Below are 12,250 nucleotides of genomic sequence, written 5' to 3'. Positions count from 1 at the left end.
CGTCAATCTGTACTCAATTTTTTTTGTCTCAATCGGACAAAACTTGAGAGTTTGGTATACCATTTACATAAAATAGGACGAAAATATATATGGGAAATAAATCTAAATCTGAACCGATTTTCTACAATTTCAATAGGATTCGTCCTTGGTCCAAATAAGTGACATGTGCTAAATTTCTTTCAATTCGGATCATAAATGTGATCTGTACTTTGCTCACAAAAATGCATGAATGGGCATGCCTAAATTGACTCAGAAAATAATTCTATGCATATTCTCAAAAGGAACCGTGGGTCTATCTTGATTACTTTTATATCATCCCGATCGAAAGTTAAATTGTGTTCCACAGACGGATGTCCAGACGTATCCCGTACCAGTTACAGTAAAGTACGGTTATAGCGAACTAGCAGGGAACGAGCAAATTAGTTCGTTATAGAAGAAGTTCGTTATATCCAAGGTAAGGCAAACCCTAGGATAAACAGGAAAAACATATATTCGGTTCCGAAATTGGCAGTTTTTGTGTAATTTTTACCAAAAATAACTAAGCTGCTTCTCATTTTATTTGATGATCATGTCATTTTTGTAAAGGTTGCCAGAGTTAGGGTACAAATTCACCTTTGTGCGGATTGTCATCGTTAGGTATAATGTATATTTGTAACAAGTTCATTATAACCGAATTAAAATAAATAAAAACTGGAAGTTGGGACCGAATAAATATTTCGTTATATTAAAAGTTCGCTATATCCGTAGTTCGCTATAAGAGTAAAGATTTGTATGAAAAATATGTCTTAAAACTTCGGGACCAGGAAATGTGTCCGCTATAAAGAAAGTTTGTTATAACCGGTATTCTTTATAAGCGTACTCGACTATATTACTGAAGTTCAGGGCACAGCCGATCCAATAGGAACGCGATGGATACGACCATGCACCTTAGGGTATATCTGAGATTTGGAAACGGAATAACAACATTAATATACCCTTCATCTTATATGCTACATACTCTACCAAATAATTTAAAAATTCGAAAGCAGTATAATTTACTTCCAAAAACTATCGTTTGTCCGTTTTATTGAAGTCAGGTACTTTGTCTTTAACATTACGAACAAATCCTCACCCTGAAATCACATTCTAATATAAGAAGCTTTTGACCACTACAAATATTTACATTTGTATTTGACGGCGGACTACTAGTTAGTCACAAAATAATTAGCAAACACTCGAATGCATAATCCATGTATTTGTCTGCAAATAAACAAATACTTATTTAACGGTAAGAATCAGAAGGTGACCCGATCTTAGGTGTTGCTACCGAAGCCATTCCAACAACGCTCGCACAAAAAGCAAAAGCGTACTATGAGATAATTCTGATGGATTCAATTTTATTGTGATTCCATAGCTAACTTTTAAGAGTATAGTTAGATTAAGGAATTCCTAATTAAATACAAATTTAGAAAAAAACATACATTCCTTCTACGTACATTTATATAAAAACAACACCGTTTCAAAGATGTTGTTGCCAAGACTAATGAAACGCATCAACGGCACTCTGCACACTGCATTCGATGAGAAATGAGTCGTCAGTTGCCATGATGATTTATTTAAATTGCATGTTAGCTGTATTTCTTGTTCTCCAGTCACTACTGCCACACGAGGAAACATCGAACTCAGGGAAATCAACAAAAAACGCAAGAAACGAACATTCACTGCACAGAATCTAATCACGCCAAATGATGATGCTGGTGCTGCTGCTAGCTAGATTTCAGCTAACAAACGATATTTTATTCCGCCGGCAGAAGACACCATCATCGTAATATTGGAACGAATATGATGATGATGATGCCGTGGTGTTGGTAGGCATCCGATGAAGACCACCACTAAATATATATTGCATGTGAATCTTCATTACTGGTTGCACGTTTGAAGCAGTGTCCATTGTTTGCCACATGTAGCCATGACTTTGAACCTGACTCTTGTTTAAGTTTTTTTTTTTAACAATTTCGTAATATTCATAGCAATACCATGAATATTTCGATGTTTTGATTTATCGAAACATTCGTCTTGTGTTGCGGAATTTTTGTTTTTGTTCAATTTATTTTTATCACCATGTTTATAAATACAAAGTACATGTTTTTAATACGGCAATGAAAGAACAATTCTTTAAAACAAATACAAGTCTGCCAAGCTTGAGTTTAGTTGTTGTTGTGGTATGTTTACAAGATTGTTGTTTTTTTTTGTTAAATAAATATTGTGCAACATATGTACATTGATACTTTGTAACATTTTTTAATTATACACTGGACACTGGACATAACATTCATACCGCTTTTGTTGCAAAAAAAAAAAAAAAAAAAAAAAAATATTGAAGTCTTCACCATTTGATTTATACAGTGAACTCTCGATAATGTGACCACTGAGTGGCGGTAAATAAGCTGGTCGAATCGAAAATATGAACAGATTCGAAAATATGAACTACCCCGATTAGTTCACATTATAGAGAGTTCACTGTTTTGGATGTTTACATTATAGAGAGTTCACTGTATAATGAATGTTTTCATCAAAGAGTTTAACATGTGTTTGGGAGATACCTGGAATAGATGCCCTATATACCTGATGTTCAAACCATTGTAGATGTGGTAAATGTAATATTTGGACATGTAATCACATGGACATGGATTAAGTAGGATATTCCATTAGTTTCATATGAAATTTACAAGTTTTTAAAATGTTGAACCTTTGCGGATATTAGAAGGAGTAGATCGATTGGTCAGATCTTCCGACCTAAGCAGGGCTTGGTAAAAACAATACGATTAGAATCGGATTTACAAATGTTCAAAATTTTGAAATTTTGTGGGTAATGGACCGGATACAGTAAAACACCGGATTTGCTCTACGGTTGATTAAAATATTACGGTGTGTAAAATTTAAATGAAATCGTTTATTCCGTTCGCATCACTTGAGATTGACAAATTTAAAAAATGTTGACACTTCCTAGGGGAGGTCATCGGTTCACTTTTCAAACATTTTAGAGGCTTGGTTAAAATATTATTTTGCCATTAAATAATAGAATTAATTTTCAGTAAAATTTTGACAATTTTGTGGAGGTTACGTAAAAACATTTTCTACACTCCCATCTCAAATGCTCAATATTATTCTCTATCATAACAATTTGATAATAAATATTTATTATAAAATAATCGATTTGCCTTCAACTAACTACTATAATTACGAATAGTCTGCATCGACTATATATATCCAGAATACTTCCTGGCCAACTTGCCTATCGGACTTGTATTCATGTTAAACTGTTGCCCATTACAAGAAGATTTGTTTTTCGTGCACCCGACAACTTTTTGCCCAAACCAAAAAAAAAAAAAAAATCTCAAAAGATTCCAAATATGATGAAGATGACGATGATGCCATTTGAAAGGGAAACAACTTCACCAGCAATTGTTCCACTAACACATGTTCGAACTACGAATGTGAATTCGAGAACGTGGCATTGGCCCAAGTTAGAATTTATGCTTGCATCACCACCACCATCATCATCATCGACGTCGTCAGCCATGACCATGGCTGACGACGCCATCGAAATCGCAGGCATGGTGAATGGTGAACATTGCAGTTAACTAATTTTTGATTTCGGGCGATGTTTTATTTAAAGTACATGGCCACAATGCTGTTAAGGTCAATTTTGAAGTCTTCTTTAGCCGCGTGCCTAGTATTCGATCGCATTTTTCTTTTTCCATCGTTTTATCGGACCACATAGAAAAAACAGCAAAAACAATAGCATTTACCAAAGAGAACACATCCAGGACATAGGCAAATGTTTGGGTTTGTCAAACAATAACACATTGTTGCAGATAGCAACAACAAAAACGACAACATTTGGATGGAATCAGCCAACATAAAGAATATTGCCTTGGGTGGACTAGTTGTACGAATGAAATACAATTGTAAGATGCTTGTTGTTGTTGTGGTGGTATTCTACACTATTGATAGGTTATTCGAATGAAAAAATCCTCACAAAGGAACATTTAATAACAAATATTGGTTGAAGTAGAGAACATGAGGAATTTTTAGGGTTATATAAAAATGGAAGATTCAAAATGACTTCACCTTTCTCAAGAAATATAAATAAGTAGTATGAATTTAGGTGCAAGTAAGCTTTTTTGAAGAACTTACCCACATGTCTCTACCGACTTCATTATTATTTGATGTGCTTGTTTCTTATTGTTCGAATAGATTTAAATACCCTAAAGGTTTGTACCCCATTTTAAAATGTTCAAATTTTATGTTAAAATTACCCACAAAAATGGTCCAAATAGAACCGTTTGTAACTCATCGAAATAATCCAGGGACCGAAAATAACAGTTATTTTTGAAAATGAGGACAAAAAAATCTTCATGTTAGAGATATGGGACACCTATAGTGTAATATACCAATAGATTCGTATTGACGAGCCCATTAAGGATATTGTGATCTCGAGAAAACACTCTTAATTCCCATGTGAAGACTTATTATTCAACGGAAAAAATAAACGTTGATTTTTAACTGTTTAAAGAATACTTTTTACGTTACGATCCCTGAAATAATCATTTCCGGCCCTATAAAGTATATTAAATCTTGATCAGCTAAAATTATATGACGATTTAAACAAGTCCATCTGTCTGTTGTAATCACTCTAGCCTCTAAACGAAGTCAGTTTATACTCTGCAAAGACGATTTAGCCATAGAATGGTAGAAAGGTATTTTGATAAAAATGAAAATGTTAGGTTCGAATTGAGTAACGTATATCGGTCCTCAATTAGTCATAGCCGCTAAACATTCTTAATGAAAATATCAATATTAGACACTCTTTAGGTATAACTCCACATATAACTTTGCCCTCTAAATTCCATTATTTTGAGTATTTTGGGGATTTTATACATTTACGTTATCAATATCGTAATGGGATTAGGGTTTTCATATTTTAGGAACAATCCACATTAAAAATTACTCAAATTTTTATATCATGAGCATTATGGTTTACAACAATCGCATGGTGTAATTGTCGGTATAGGTCCACGTCAATAATTTACAATATATCTGCCTGTGGTACCTCCCTCGCAAAGTGCAAAATTTAAATACAAATTTCATAGAACATAATTTTAAAAAATTCCAGTTTTTTAAAATTTCAAAAATTTTTGAGTTGTAAAAAAAGAGTAAAATGTTGACAAGTAAAAACCATCACGAGGATGACAATAAATGTATCTAAAATTAATGGGGGGCTCCTAGGATAAAACTCATGTTATGTTAGGACCTTGATTGATATTCTCAAAATATCATATATTGTGGCTACAATATGGGGCTATAATAAAACGGAGATCAATATTATTTTTCGGTAGTGATATTTGAATAAATACCAAATTACACCCAATTCAGTTGAAAATGTGTCCAAAATTCTGAAAATCCAGTCTTGGGTCAATATTAATAATTTTTGGTGCGGTACCGTTTTAAGAACCCAAATAGTAAATTACAACCAATTTGATTGAAAAACGTGTCAAAATTATGGGGCTACCCTTAAACGTGGATCAATGTTAACAATTTTAAGTACGGAAATGTGCTATACAATGAGAACAAAATACCAAAATTCACCCAAGTTGGTGGGAAAACGTGTCCAAAACACCCAAAATGAGGGGTACCGTTATATGGGGGTTACTCTGAAACTTGGGTCAATATTACTAATTTTAGGTAGTGTAACTTCGGGTAATGTGGACCACCATTTTCCTTTTTTGATATTGTGGGCGTAACAACGGTAAAAAATAAAAACAAATTGTTTTAACAACATAGTAGATTTGTTGTCTACATATATTCCAGGTCCAATATTATTTATATTTGTCTATAAAAATGTTATTGCATTATGTTTCAAAAAACTCTAAACTGCCAATAAAAATAACTTGGCGGGTAATGTGGACCAGTATGTGTGAGTAATGAGGATCAGTAAGTTAAAGTTAGGTTTTGGATTGGTTGTGATAAATTTCAATTTATTGTACTCTTAGGTAACAATAAACCCAAAAATTTATGGGTCCCTGTTTTGGAATAGCCTCCATTTAAGGGTACCGCCCCATTTGCGGTATTTTGAAGGTCTTTGCTTAATTATTCAACCGAAGCACCTGAAATTTCGCATATCGAGTTTTCAGAGGATAGAATACCTCCTCTTAAATGCGCCCATGTTTCGAACTCGTCCTCATGAAAAGGTCCCACTTTTTTATAGTGGTCCACATTACCCGACATTGAATATTTTTATTTAAAAAAATTTATGGGCTTCAAAAACGAATAAAAATTAAATTTCGCCGATTATAATTATTGCTAAATGTATATTTTTGTTAAAGAAGACAAGAAAAGCACATAACTTCTTTATATTCGAGAAAAACCAAGTGTTCGACTATTTTGCAAAAACGTTCGACTATTGTGCTAAAAAATTTTCAAATCACACTTTTACAATTGGAGCTACATTTTCTGCTACTAAATTTTCAATATTATTTATTAAAAACTAGCTTGATGTTGGTTTTCACTAATTAGGAAAACATTTATCAAGGCGGCATTGACATACTTCAAGCATTTGCTTAGATATGGGGGGTGGTCCACATTAGACGCCTGGTCCACATTACCCGAAGTTACTCTACTTCAAGCATTTGCTTAGATATGGGGGGTGGACCACATTAGACGCCTGGTCCACATTACCCGAAGTTACTCTACGGATATGTGTTATCCAATGAGAACCAAAAATACAAAATTACAGCCAACTCAGTTAAAAAAAATTTGTTCAAAATAAGGAAACTTGGGTCAATATTACAAATTTTTAGTACAACGAAATTTCAGCAATTTTATCCGCATGGGCGGATTTGAAAGTACAATAATAATGCTTGATATTTCCTATTTATGTAAAAATCAGTTAAATTTCAAAATGTTCACATAATTAGAGGAGTTTTCCCATTCTAAAATTTAATTATTTCAGTATGACTCGACATAATTCAAGATTTTGTAACTATATTATTCCATAGTCAAAACTTGACCGAGTAAAATAGCCATCAATCTCATACAAAAATAAAAATAATCGTTTTACTCGCAAAAAGAAAGTATATTATACATATAAATGGGTGTTAGTTCACGTTCTACTTGTCTCATAATACTCATACTGTAACTACAAAACTATTTAAGTTCACTTGAAACACAAAATAAACAAACATACATTTATATATGCTTAGAAAATTCAAACCAAAATTGCTATTTATTTTCATAAAATAAATTAACTGCCTACTAGGAAATTGCAATTTTTATTCATCCCAACTACATGGAGTAAATGGTGCGATTCCTAATTCGTGATTATTTATGCTAATCGAAAATAACTAACGAACGCATGTGGCCATGCATCTCCAGTGGAGCGTTACCCGTTGAGTAGTTGGCGGAATTTTGGAATCGTTTACTCCGCACAAAAGAACAAACATGCGAATGATTTATTATTACCTTATATGGTGTTAACTTTCTAACAATTGTTAGATTTTAATTGAGATAAATTTCATCTGAACCATGCATTGATGCATTTAGATACAAAAAGGAGTCAGTCGAATACACAACCACCCCATACAAGGAATTAGAAAAAGAAGAAAATTTCAAGTAATCATTAACGATGAATATCTTGTATTTGTTTTTTCTTTTTAGTTTGCAAATTTCGTAAATATGATTGTCCGATTATCCGTTGCTTCGATTACTGCTAAGCCATTGTGGAAATGCGTTCCGTTACTTTTTAACATTATTTTCAATATTCTCCTGCTTACCAATGCATCGGTGATTGGTGAACATGAATTAGCAATTCTATACTGTCCATACATGGTGTGTGCACGTAATATTTTGCTGATCATCTTCATCGTCGCCCCATGCCTGGGAGTATCTTCAATTTTCATCATTGATGTCAAGTGACTTAACAAAATGGGGGAAAACAGTTTTCTATACCGTAGGCGAAATAGTACCTCGGTTGTATGTCATATAATGTGTCATCATCTTTCAAAATGGAAATTTTAAGGAAAATGCTTGTAACTTTTAAAGTGATGGATAAAGTATATGAAGCTAAGGTTTTCATTGCTGCATAAGCGTAGATATGGAAAATTTTAAACTTTTATCTGGCTATCAAATTTTGTTTATCGTTCATAAAAGTGCGGTTTCGACTTTTTCGACATTGCGCTCGTAATGGTCATGTGACATAACGTAAGATAAAGGGATAATTGGGATTTTCTTTTATTGCGATGGATTATTATATTAAATACCCCTGTATAAATTCTATGTTAATTTATGCATGTCCGTCTGTTGAAATCACAATAGAAATCGTAATATTTAAGACAGAAACTATGTCATGAAACCATAAAAACCCCACCTGCAACGCGGTACGATATGTTTAGATGTCAAATATTTTTGTATTCAATTTATCCATTATGCCAGCATCAATCATTTATCCCAGTTAATATATTTTCACATCCCTTCATGCGCAAAAGTGTTACGAAAATTAATGAATCAAAAAATTACCATATTGTGTGAGTAATTTTTTATAAAATAACGGAACGATACATTCCGTAGCTACCTAGCATGGGTGCTGGGTCAGTGGCAATAATTTATGTGCCGTTCTCCAATAAAATGTCCGTCCGTCTCTCCATCCATTTGTTTATCAATCAACAAATAGCCAACCAGCAGACCGTCAGGCTGGCAGACAGGCCGGTTGGTATGTTATGTATCCAACCCAATATCGATTGCTAAAGTCTGAACATGCATTTAATTAAAATAAATTGTTAAACATTAAGCAGCGAGTGTAAATATTATGATATGAAATAATATTCAGTGCATTTTTGATTTATTGCAGCAATTATTGTTGGCATTAGTTAGAGAGTGGACGGCTACGCAAAAACAAAGAAAAAACACCACACCAGCAGATAAATACATAATACAACAAAAAAGAACAAACACACAAACATGACAAAATAAAAATCAATAAGAACCTCCAACCAAACAACCGACCATACAGTCAGTCAGTGAACCGATCAACAAACGGCCTTTGCCAAACCGAACAAAATAATGAAACAAGCTGCCAGCAGAACCAGAGAGAGAATGAAAATTAAATACCAGAAGACAAAATAGAAACGACAACATGTAATTTAATGCATTTTCGCTGTCCACAACGCCTTTCATGGAAGAAATACGGCCAAGAAGTTGGTGATCCGACTTCATATGAACATTACAACATGTGCAACAACAACGGCAACAACAATGTACCACGAAGTTGTCCCATCTGCGCTTGCGCCATTGCTCAAACTTAGTAGCCAAGTCACACTGGTAGCCATAGTCACACTGGAACTGTTGCTGCCTACCAAACTCTACCCTCCATCCGATTTAAATTAAAGCACTTTAACTAAAGTGTTGTTACGTTAATTATGCGTAAATATTGCCTTCATTGTGTTAAATACAAACAAGAACGACCACAACAAAATATAGCTGTCTGACTGTCAGTCAATGTGCCTGTTTGTCGGTCAGTTTATTTGTTTGTAAACGTCAATTGTTTAACAAGTCAAAGTAAACGTTGTTGGCAACATGTTGACAGGTCTGTCGGAATCTAAGACTTTTGGTCGTTATGCAAATTGATATAAGTTCAAATTATTTTTTGGCGAAGAAAAAAAAAATAATAAAAAAATCCATAAAGTAGCACAAACAATTAAAGGAAAAATTGAAGTCAAAATTTCACTTCAAAATTTTATGAGACATTCTTGACAAGTGATAGATTCAAATTAAGTAAAAATTAAGGAATCGACTTTTATAAAATAATCGGTTCATAACTGACGCTTAACTTTTTTATGTTTATACCGCGCTTTCTGTGCTAGGCTAAGAACGTTCGGAACTGACTAGGCTTAAAAAACGTTCCCAAAAGATGGTGGGGGGTGTTACGTTGTATGGGGACTACCCCGAAACAAAGTTCAATATTGAAAATTGTCCGTAGAGATATTTTTTGCTAAATGAGAATCGCTAATATGAAATTAAAATAAATACTTTTGAAACCCGTGCCCAACAACTTCAAAATACCCAATATTGGGGTACCGTTGTATGGACGCAAACCGAGAAAGTGAACCGATGTCTAAGTTCAATCTCTAACATTGCTGGCTCTACCGTGATTTCATCAGACGGACATGGCTAACTTGGCATTTTGATATAGAATACCACAAATGAAGTAATTATTTTTCATTTCAAACGTTACTTATGCTTTATTGCTTTTTATGTAGTATGCGATTTATTTAATTAAATAAAAAACCCAAACTGGATTTAATTGAATTGATATGCCATAAGCCCAATACCACAGATACATATTATGTATAATACCGACAGCAAAAGAACAAAAAAATGAAAACACAAATTTTATACATTAATTTCAATTGACTTGGCTAAAAAAAAAATAATTATTACTATTCTGAGAGCTGCAGCCAGCGTAGAATTGTGTGGTTTCAATTGATTTTCAGAGGCATTAATTTAGATAATTATTTATTAATGCTAAATTAAATTAATTGCAAATAAAAGATTATAATATACAATTAATGAACGTGTAATATTCAATTAGGAAACAACAATTATGCGGTAGTGTGGTTATGAAATATAACATCTTAAAATTTATTATGTTTATTTGAACAAATATGTATATATATATATATATTGGTTCGAATCTATATATTGATTTTACAAGTAGAAGTTAAAAGTTTGTTGACTTTAAGAATTCAAGCGATAACATTGGAAATATTTCCTACATACTTTAATTGTACCATGCATGTATGTGTAAGATCTAATAGTAGACAAAAGGAAGTACCCGCACTTTCTTGTATGGGTAAATTTTGAGTTAATGGTGTAATTCTCTACAATTATTATACAGATTTTATGTTGTGTAAAAAATTCTTACACAGTCTGACTGATAAGGGTGAGTCAATTGAAAACTTAAAACAAATTTCTGCGAAATCGATTTTTTTTTATTTATGCCGGTCTTGCAGCACAAAGCCAGAACTGACAAGAATGAATGATTACACGTTAGACGTGAATGACTCAGGAAAATATTATAAAAGACAATATTTATGTGATAAGAAATTCTTATATGATATATTTAGAATATATGCATTTGCCAGAAAAAGTACAAATTCAACTTAAAAATTTTAAATCAAAAAATATACAGCCTTCTAAGTTTTAGTGTTCACACTGTGGTACAGGGTATTATGTCTTTGTGCAAATGTTTGTAACATGCAAAAGGAAACGAGATAGACACATGGTTTCTTTTGAGAATATGCATAGAATCACTTTTTAAATCGATTTATGCATGTCTGTCCATGTTAAATTGTAACCAAAGTACATATCGCATTTTTGATTCGAATTGGATGAAATTTGGCACAGTTCATTTATTTCGCCCAAGGATGATTTAGTTATAGCTCCCATATATATTTTCGTCCGATTTAAGGTAAATGGTGCACCAAAGTACCTATATATCCTTCGATTTGCATGAAATTTGACATAGCCTACTGAATTGAGTCAAGAATGATTTGTGGTAAGTTTCGGAAAAAATCGTTTCAGATTTCGATATAGCTCCCACATAGTACGCAGACGACTCTAAATCTGTCCGAATGAAATTAAATTTATCATAGGTTGCAGAAAGACATGAGTATGTTCCTTCGAGGGAACATTGGCATGTAATTGTAAGGATACATATGTACAATATACCTAAATGGTGAAGGGTATCATATAGTCGGCCCTGACTGAATCTACTACTACTTACTGGTTTAAACAATGATTTTTGAAGGTTGTATCTGCTTTAAGTACATTTCCAATAGTAGCACATACACTTAAGCCTATGAGTGGCCAAGTCTTCAGACTTGGTTTCTCTAATCTAGGTTCAGTTGCTGTGTATATTGCTTTAGATTGTGCTTTAACTGATCCATGCTGATCCAATTTTTTTTTATTTAGCACAGTTTCACTATTTCGCTAAAATTTTCCTAAAATTCCATATAACGGTACCCCCCAATACTCGGAATTGGCTATAATTTGATATTTTGGGTTCTCATTGAATAACACATATCCGTACCAAAAATTATTAATATTGACCTAAGTTTCAGGATAGCCCCAATATAAAGGTACACTTTAGGATTGGACATTCTAGGAATTTTGGACAAGTTTTCCAACCAAACTGACTGTTATTTACTTTGGG

Source organism: Musca vetustissima, unplaced genomic scaffold, assembly GCF_032173495.1.
Source record: "Musca vetustissima isolate MV318-11 ecotype Yass unplaced genomic scaffold, APGP_CSIRO_Mvet_v1 utg2694, whole genome shotgun sequence".
NCBI lineage: Eukaryota > Metazoa > Arthropoda > Insecta > Diptera > Muscidae > Musca > Musca vetustissima.
This window is presented reverse-complemented; position numbering follows the sequence as displayed.